Here is a 10,321-nt window from a genome sequence, read left to right as displayed (position 1 = left end):
GCTGACAACTGGATTCAGGATATTGAGAATATAATGATGGTCCTCCCATGTACTGACGAGCAAAAGGCATTGTTTGCGACATTTAAGTTGAGCGGGGAGGCAAAATGCTAATGGAGATCAGCGAGATTGATTGAGGAATAGAGGCCTGATCTGGTAGTGGTGACCTGGAGCCATTTTCGGGAGTTGTTTTTTGACCAGTACTTCCTTGCCACGGTTAGGAGAGTGAAGGCAACAAAATTTCTACACCTGACTCAAAAATAGTTGATAGTATAGTAATATGCAACCTGTTTCATAGATTTGTCTCAGTTTGCCCCACATTTGGCACCAGACGAGGAGAAGAAGGTAAAGAAGTTTGAGAAAGGTTTGAGGCAAAAAATTTTTAAGTAGTTTATCGATTTTCGGGCTCAGACATTCACGGAGGTAGTGGACAGAGTTGTAGTAATAGAGAGTGGCATGTAGAGAGGCACCATAATTCAGAATCAGAGGAAGAGGCCCACACCTCAGGATTTCCAGGCGGGTTCCAGCCGGGGCCTATGGAGAGGAGACCAGGATGGAGGAGGTTAGGGACAAATGATGAGGCACAACGGTTTTCAAAGTGGGCAGACCTTTCCAATCTGTCCTAAATGTGGCCAGAGGCATCCAGGTGAATGTAAAAGGGGAGAAACTGTTTGCAATCATTGTGGGAAACCTGGCCATATGGCACAATCATGCCAGAAACCGCCAATCCATACGCTAGCTCATAGACCACTTTGGGGTGGTTATCAAGCACCCTGTAGGGGCTAACAGAGGAACACAGCACCGGTGAGGGTGTATGCTTTGACACTAGGAGACAGTGAGGTTGTTGGAGACGTTGTTACAAATATCTTTACTACTTTTTCGTATAAAGTTGTTGTTTTTTTTTATATAGGTGTCACCCATTCCTTTGTATCATCGGGGTATGTTAAAGTAGCTGGGGTGGAAGCACAGTTGTTAGATGTTGAGTTTTCTGTAGCCACGCCGATTGGATCTACTGTGAGGTGTAGGAAGGTACTTAGGGATTTTCCAGTGACCATTCAGGGGCAAGTGCTACCAACTGATCTCGTAATATTAGATATGCAGGGGTTTGATGTAATATTGGGTATGGATTGGCTAGAAGCTAATCAAGCCAGCATATATTGTCATCAGAAAGAAGTAATTTTCAGACCCCCAGGTGAGCAAGAATACAAATTTGAGGGTTCATGTGTGCGCGCCTCACCACAGTTGGTGTCAGCTATTCAGGCCAGGAGGCTGCTTCAGGGTGGTTTCCGTGGATATGTTGCTTACATAAAAGAGTTGCCAAAGGAAGAACTGAAACAAGCTGATATTCTAGTGGTTAGAGAATTTCCAAATGTTTTCCAGAAGAATTACCTGGTTTACCACTAGACCGAGAGATTGAATTTATTGTGGATCTACTATCAGGGTTGGCACCAATATCAAAAGCACCGTACTAAATGACTCCAGCTAAATTAAAGGAATTGAAGGATCAATTGTAGGAATTTCTAGATAAAGGATTTATCAAGCCCATTGTGTCACCTTGGGGAGCACCGGTCTTATTCGTGAAAAAAGAAGATGGGACTATGATAATGTGCATAGATTATAGAGAAATAAACAAACTGAGAATCAAGAATAAATGTCCTCTACCCAAAATCGATGATTTATTTAACCAGCTTTGGGGGACCCATGTCTACTCTAAAATTAAGCTTCGATCAAGTTATAACTAGGTAAAAGTCAAGGCAGACGACATATCAAAAACAGTCTTCCGAACCAACTATAGGCATTATGAGTTTCTGGTAATGCCATTTAGATTGACTAATGCACAAGTAGTAATTATGGATTTAATAAATCGGGTGTTTCATTAGCACTTGGACCAGTTTGTTATGGTATTCATCAATGATATACTGGTCTACTCGAAGAGTTTTGAGGAACACAAGGATCATCTGAGGCTGGTGTTACAGGTGTTAAGCAAAAAGAAATTATATGCCAAATTCAAGGAATGTGAATTTTGGTTGAGGCAGGTTACTTTCCTTAGGCATTTGATTTCTAGGGACGACATATCAGTTGACTCGAGTAAGATAGAGGTAGTGGTGAGTTAGGTGCGGCCAAGAAATGTCCAGGAGGTTAGGAGTTTTCTGGGTTTGGCAGGCTACTACCGACGCTTTGTAGATGGTTTTTCAAGATTTTTGGATCCGTTAACATGACTCATGAGGAAAAATGTGAGGTTTGATTGGACCGATGATTATGAGCAAAGCTTTCAAAAGTTGAAGCAGCGGTTGGTCACTGCTCCGGTATTAGCTATTCCATTAGAAGAGGATGGATTCGTTATATACAGTGATGCGTCCTAGAAGGGACTTAGGTGCATGTTGATGCAGCACAATAGAGTTATTGCATACACTTCTAGGCATCGTAAAGAATATGAGAAAAATTATCCTGTGCATGATTTGGAATTAGCTGCAATGGTGTATGCTCTGAAGATTTGGAGGCACTATCTTTATGGTGGGAAATGCGAGATTTTCACTGATCATAAAAATTTAAAGTATTTCTTCACCTAAAAAGATTTGAATATGGGCAGAGAAGATGGTTGGAGTTTATCAAGGATTATGATTATACTATCAGCTACCACCCAGGGAAAGCAAATATGATGGCTAATGCACTGAGCAGGAAAATAGCAAGAGCAACGATGTCAGCAGTTGAGATTCAGCGCCCTATCTAGATGGATCTGGAGAGACTTGGAGTAGAGATAGTAGAAGAGGGTGGTCACTAGGCATTCATTGCCAACTTGGTGTTACAGCTTACATTGCAAGAAAGGATTAAAATTGCCTAAAGAACTGATCTAGAACTAGCAGAATTGATAGAGAAAGTGCAAGACGAGTAGGAAAAAGAGTTCAGTAAATCAGATGACAGGGCCCTACGGTTTCATACTAGATTATGCATTCCTGCAGATGCTCAGATCGAGTTATATTGGAGGAGGCTCACAAACCCCTATACACTGTGCATCCAGGTAGTACTAAAATGTATCGAAATCTACGGGAATCCTTCTGGTGGAGCGGTATGAAGAAGGAGATTACTAAATTCGTAAAGCAATGCATGACGTGCTAGCAGATAAAGGTTGAGCACCAAAGGCCCGCGGGGCAGTTGCAGCCACTCTACATTCCTAAGTTGAAATGGGATCACATCTTTATGGATTTTGTAACAAGGCTACCGCCAACACGACAAGGAAAAAACACTATTTGGGTGGTCATAGATCAACTAACGAAGACCACACACTTCATCCCTATCAAAGTCAACTACTCTATGGACAGATTAGCAGAGTTGTATATTTAAGAGATAGTTCGCTCCCATGGTGTGCCGGTATCCATAGTATCAGACCATGACCCTCGATTTACGTCACGATTTTGGAAGAGTTTTCGGGAGGCTATGAGGTTACAGTTAGCATTGAGCATAACTTTTCATCCTTAGATTGATGGGCCGATAGAGAGGATGATTCAGATACTTGACGATATGCTGTGAGCTTGTGTGCTGGATTTTAGGGGTAGATGGACCCAGTATCTGCCGCTAGTTGAGTTTGCATATAATAATAGCTATCATGCTAGCATTAGATAACACCATATGAGGCGTTATATGGTAGGAGGTGTCATTCTCCACTGCATTAGGATGAAGTGGGTGAAAGACGAGTTTTGGGACCAGAATTGGTACAACCGGCGTATGTTAAAGTCCGACTAAAAGAAAGAATCAGTATAGCTCAGAGTCGGCAAAAAGGTTAGGTAGATACTCACCGTCGGGAGTTAGAGTTTGATGTGGGAGATCGGGTATTCTTGAGGGTAGCTCCACTGAGAGGAGTTATGAGGTTTGGGAAGAAGGGTAAGTTAAGCCCTAGGTACATTGGCTCATTCGAGATACTTGAGAGAGTGGGGTCAGTTGCCTACAGGCTAGCTCTACCACCAACTCTATCTAGAATACATGATATATTTCATGTTTCTATGCTGAGGAAATACGTCCTAGACCCATCTCACGTGATCAGTTATGTAGAGATAGAGCTTAGGGATTCACTGGCGTTTGAGGAAGCACCAGTACAGATCTTAGGCAGGAAGGAACGGGAATTGTACACCAAGAAAATCTAGTTAGTAAAAGTCCTGTGGAGGAATCATGACATAGAGGAAGCTTTGTGGGAGTATGAGGAAGAAATCAGACAAAAATACCCACACCTATTTAATGGAGTAAAGTATTAGTCAGTATTAATCAGATAAAGTTAATTTTGATTTATTCAGTGCAAAGTGATCAATGTATATAGTTGTATTTTACATCATAGGATAGATAGTGCTTTGATTTTGGGAGAGTTTTTTTTATGAGTATATTTGTAATCTCCCAAAATTGCTTATGTAACTACGGTATTCTTTCGCCATAAGTGAGGATAATTAATAAAATAAGTAGTTCATTTTCCTTAGTGGATGGTGTTCAATACAGATAACAAATTTTAAGGATGAAATTTTATGAGGGGAGAATGTAGTAATCTAGATAATAATATGAATTAAATAATTAAGAAAAGAGAGAGAAGAGAAATTTTTCAAGCGGGTTCAGTAGGGCCTCGTCGACGAATGCTCTACGTTCGTCGACGAACAGTCTTCTTAGGCTCATCGACGTGGATGTGTGTCTCGTTGACGAGAGTTTACCAAGGGCTATTTCGGGGCCTGAAACTCGTCGACGAGGTGATGTGGCTCGTTGACGAGGTCAAGTGGACAACACTCTATATATAGCCCCAAAATAGATTTTTAGCGGAAAAAAAAAATTCATTTTATCAATTTTCTTTCTCTCTCTAACTCGGTTTATCTCACTTCTCTCTACAAATCCAGCTCTGTCTCTCCCCAGTTCGACGATTAGAAGCCATCACAGTGATCCTAGGGAGATTTTCTACAACCTAGCGGAGAAGAAATTCGATTTGGGAAGTTTGGGAACCATCCCAAAATCAGGGTAAGTGAACTTTTATGTATTTCCAGTATTACAAGTTTTATCTGAGCTCAGATTTTGTGTTGTAAGGGTATATACTGGTGTTTTGTGGAATAAAATCAAGGTGCTATATTTTCAGGGATATGGTATTTTTGGGACCCTGCAAGCATGGGTTGAGGACCCCCAGCAGATATTTTTCCAGGAGCCAAGTATATTAAAGTTTAAGAAATTGTGAATAGGAAGGTTTAGGAAATATGAGTGAGATGATCTTCTAGGGAATTCAGAGAATTACTGAGAAATTTATATAAATGTGTTATTTTAGGATTTTGAGGATAGTGCGCCGTGAGCGTGAAAATAGAGTTGGAGGCGAGCCTCCCAGCCAGTTAGGTAAGGGAAATATACTATGCTAGGAATTTTACTATGGTTTTCATTAAATTATATGTTTTATTAGATTATTGTTCAGTATGCAAATTATTAGTATATCATAAAATATAGATTTTATAGCATGAGAATTTATTTAATTAGTTGTATGGCATGAGCTTGTAATAGATCTATACAGAATTTATACAGCTTTTAGATATCATGTTTTATAGTATATTAGCAGAAATATCATTATATAGTTTTTCAGACTATCATGATTTACAATATTAACAAATTACCATGATTTCAAGAACTTTAAAGTGATAACACTATGATGTTACAATTCATACAGTTCAGATATTACAGGCCAATTATTATAAATATTTCAATTTAGTTGATACAGTATTTTCATATCAGTTTATGGTGTTATGGTTATTTTGAAATCATGATGAAACAGGAAGATAGTACATATATACAGTATTAGGCTCTGATGAATTAGATTAGTTATCAGCAGAGCACGGTACTATTGCTATTTCAGATTAGTTTACTAGCTACCGTGCCACGGAGTTTGTGTCAGGGTCGGGCTGAGGAGTGATAGAGGTTAAATCATAATGTACAGTTTTCCAAGGTATTATCACAGTTACTTTTATGTATATAGACTTACAAAACGACAGCAGATATTCTATAGTACTAAAATTATGAATAAATAGTACTCAAAGATGTTAGTTGTATTTTAAACTATATGAGATGTTTTGCCAGCTAAATTTTGTTTCAGTTATTTGTCAGTATAACATGTTTGTAAGCTCAATTGCCATACACTAGTTATAGCATATTTCTTCTTACTGAGCGTTGTCTCGTCCTAGTGATTTAATATTTTTTAGGTGATCCAGTTAGGTGAGCGAATCAGGCTAGCAGATAGAGAGGGTGAGTACACTACCCTATCTGTAGGGTAAGTTTTAATAGGAGATTGTACTTTTGAGTAGTAACCAGGAGTCTTGGGTATATGATACTGGGATGAGGTGTAATTATGTAATTATGTTTTGAGGAAAAACTGCATTCTGGTATTGTAAATATGGATGTATGTTTTTATGTTTTGCACTACTTAGGTATGTAATATAAGCAGAGTTTCCTAAGTGCTCACCAGGGGCTTGGGAGGATATAGCAGATAATTCAGGGGTATTAGAGTAAATAGGTAAGAAAAAAAAATAGTATAATTTTTGGGTCGTTACATACATGACCTTGATCAGCGCGACCATAATCACACTGATTGGCCTACATACTACAGTCGTTCCCTCGAGATGTGGTAGTGGTATTTTGGAATTGGTGTGATCCTAAGAGGGGGGTGAATTGGGTTTTAATTTTGAATAAATTAAATATTTACGTCGATTCATCACATATCATATCCAATTTTCACGTGTGTATGTAAATTAATAAAACGATAAATGCAGACATACACGTGGAACATATCTCATTTAAAATAAAGTCGTGCATGCAAATAATTAGAATAATAAAAGAAAGCATACACATGCATAAATTTACGTGCAAAAATATAAATGAGATAGAGAAAGAGCAACACAAGATTTGTTATCGAGGTTCAGCCAAACCAGCCTACGTCCCCGCCTTGGGCATACCCCCTAAGGAATACTCTAACGGGGTAGAGATTCCCCATTTCAATTTCAGGCTGAACTCAATCAATACATTAAAAATATTTTTCATACATATAAACGTGCTTCTAAGTACAAGCAAAAATGTACACATTAAAGGTCAATGCACTCTCTAATATGATATGAAGTTTGCTTAATAGAGTATGAGTGTTTTCAAATAATATTTGCACAAATAAAATATATGTGTGTGTATAAAAGATATAATCTCCAACAAATATTTTTGCAAATAAAAATGTTTGGAAAATTTGGAGTTTAAGCTAAAGAAAATATTTGTGCAATAAATAACTTTTCCCAAAAATATTTATCATGAAAATAATCAGGAGAAACTCAAGCAATACTTTCAAATATGATTTTCAAAGATTAAGTGCTAGGTGAGAGTATATGCAAATAAAATGCTTTAAATAAAATATTCCGCTCAAAAATGATTTTGAAATAAAAGCATGAAAGAGAGTTGGAGAGATTTGTATACAAATATTTTGCCCAAAAAAAAATTATTTTAACAATAAAAAACGTTTTGGGGGAACTTTGATTAACAATGGATTAGAGAGAAAATTTGAGCTAATCAAAGTTACTAATCTTAGTTTATGAAGGGGTATATATACGCTTTGTGAAAAATATGACCGTTGAGGATACACTCATCATTTTAGAAAAGATTAAGTGAAAAATTAATGACGATTAGCGGTTAAAAAAATAAGCTAACCAGAGAGGTTGGGTCGACCAAGGGTAAGGGCTGATCGACCACTTTTATAAGTTCGGTCGACTGAAGTACATTTAACCTACAGGTTTGGTCAACCATATTAGGGTGTTTCTAAACCCTTCATGGGTTCGATCAACAATGGCAAGAAGCTGGTTAACCATTCATAAGGTTCGGTCGACCATAGTGTTTTTGAACTATGAGTTCGGTCGACTAAGTAGTTGGAAAAGTAGATTTTTATAGTTCGGTCGACCGAGGAAGGTTAGTACAAAACAAGTTGGTCGACTAAGGCAAGTCAAACTATTCACTTTCTCCTTGTTCGGTTGGCCAAGGCATTTAACACACCAAGAGGTCGGTCGACCAAGCATTGGTCAACATTTTGAATCAAGGCAAGTTCGGTCGACCGAGCTGATTAAAGCTTGAACTGATCGGTCGACCGAGGGCATTAACAATTAATATTTTGCCTAAAAAATCCAGCATCGGTCAACCAAAGACCTTTTTTTTACCCCAATTTAAACCCTAAGGACATTTCAAAACCTTTGTATGATGTTAACTTTTATGAAAAAGGTTTTTAATAAAAAAATTCAATGTCCTAAGCTCTGTCTATGATTTTTGGTTCCCTACGGTCTGTCTATGGTTTTGTCTGAGCATTCAAATCATATTATGCAAGATGTATGCATTATTACAGACCAAATTCTATATTATGCAAGATGTATGCATTATTATAGACCAAATTCTAAAAATAAAACTTAAAATGCATTACAAGATAAAATAATAAATGTCCTTTTCTTCTTCTTTTACTCTTCTTTTTTCATGGAACGCACCTAATCGTAAAGGCTTTAAGTCCTGCAAGCTTCCATCACCATTTCCTTATGTGTGTGTTAAATTAATTGACCTATTCACATGCTAAATACACACATAAGAAACATGTAAGAACCCGAACCGTGATATAGGGAATCAATTAATTAATAGAGGGGTAAAATGGTAATTGAGTAACCTTCATCGACGAAGCCAGAGTTCGTTGACGAAGTCTTTGTAGTTCTCGGCAACGAAGTACAAAGTCTCGTTGACAAGGAGAAGAGAAGCCGAGGGGTTTCGAAAAAATTGAAAATCTCTCGTTGACGAAGCCATCGTCTTGTCAATGAGATGTCTTAAGGGCTTGTCGACAAGGACGCCATTCGTCGACGAGAAGTGGCTGGGTCAAAGGGCTATAAATAGATATTTTCATTACTTCTCAGCTAAGAAATCGTAAATCCTCTCTCTATCTCTCTAAAAACTCAACCTACTCGCTATCTCTTTAGATTTTGGCATCATACGTTGCGGGAATCGCTGATCCAACGTTACCACGAGGATCAGGGAAGGATTCTATACATGTTCTATAGATCAGATCATCGTTTCGGGTATTCTCGGGTTTTGGCTCGAAATCGTGGTAAGGCTCGGTTTTCAATTTTGATCCTGTAGTTGTGTAGAGAATAGGTTTGTGAGTATATTCTGTATTGTGGTATGTAGGTTTTGGAACTCGGTTCGCTGTTTAGGGGCCTTGGAGTTCAAGATTTGTCATTTGGGGAAAGGTAAGGGGAATTATGCTTATGTCAGTTATTTTTGAAATCGGACTCGGTGGAATTGTGATCCATAGTCCTGTGTGTGTTTTGGTTACTCATTTGGGGAAATCTAACGGGTAAAATTGTGGATTTTTCATGTAACAGTTTTGGGAAAAAGGGGGTACTGGGCTGCAATCCCTGGTTTTGTTGGAAAACCTTTGGTATATTGTGTTATATACTGTGTTAGGGATGGCTGTGCCTTGACTTTATTAAACTTTGTACGTTTGAAAAATCATGATTTCTAGATTACCAAATAGGTGTGGTTTGTTTGGTTATATGAGCATGCATGAGTTGTGTTTTGGTGAAATAGTAACAGGGTTCTGAATTGTTCCAAGTTTTGAAATACGACTTTTGCCGAAAAGTGCACAATACCACTAGATCGGCTTGCTTTTGAGTCGAAGGGTGTGTGAACACCAGATCTACACCAGTTCAACATTGTGAGCTAATATGTTAGGTTACCGGGGGCACCGGCGTTTGCCGAAGGGTGTGAAATGTCACCAAACTGCCAGCGTTTGCCGAAGGGTATGAGATATCACTAGATTGCTGGTTTTTTTTTACCGAAGGGTGTGAAATACTACCAGACAGTCCGACTTCAAGCCGAAGGGTGTGACGATACTAGATTGTATTGGTTGTTTTGTGAAAATACTAGAATTGATTATATTGTTTTGGCTATTGATTATGCATGTTAGTAATTCATGATAACACTCATATGCCACATACTGATATAACCTAATTCTTCCTTACTGAGAGGTGTCTCACCCCTGCTGTACGTACATATTTTTCAGGTCCTTCGAGCAACCGAAACTATCGTCCTGTTGTTGGGAGCGTAGTGGTCGGTGTACTGCGAGAAGTACTTGGGTAAGTACTAAGACTGTACTGGGTGGTCTTTTGGCGGTTTTGGCTGACACCTAGATTTGAGTTGTATTTAGTGGAGTTGATTCCTTTGTATAGACTCTGGTAGAAAGATCGTTTTCTGTTGTGTTTCTGTTGTGTATATGGATATGTATAGGGTGCCTGGGAACCCCACGAGGTTGGACCCTCAT

Source organism: Malania oleifera, chromosome 6 (genome assembly GCF_029873635.1).
Source record: "Malania oleifera isolate guangnan ecotype guangnan chromosome 6, ASM2987363v1, whole genome shotgun sequence".
NCBI lineage: Eukaryota > Viridiplantae > Streptophyta > Magnoliopsida > Santalales > Ximeniaceae > Malania > Malania oleifera.
The sequence above is the reverse complement of the archived record's forward strand: the minus strand, read 5'-3'. Positions refer to the sequence as shown.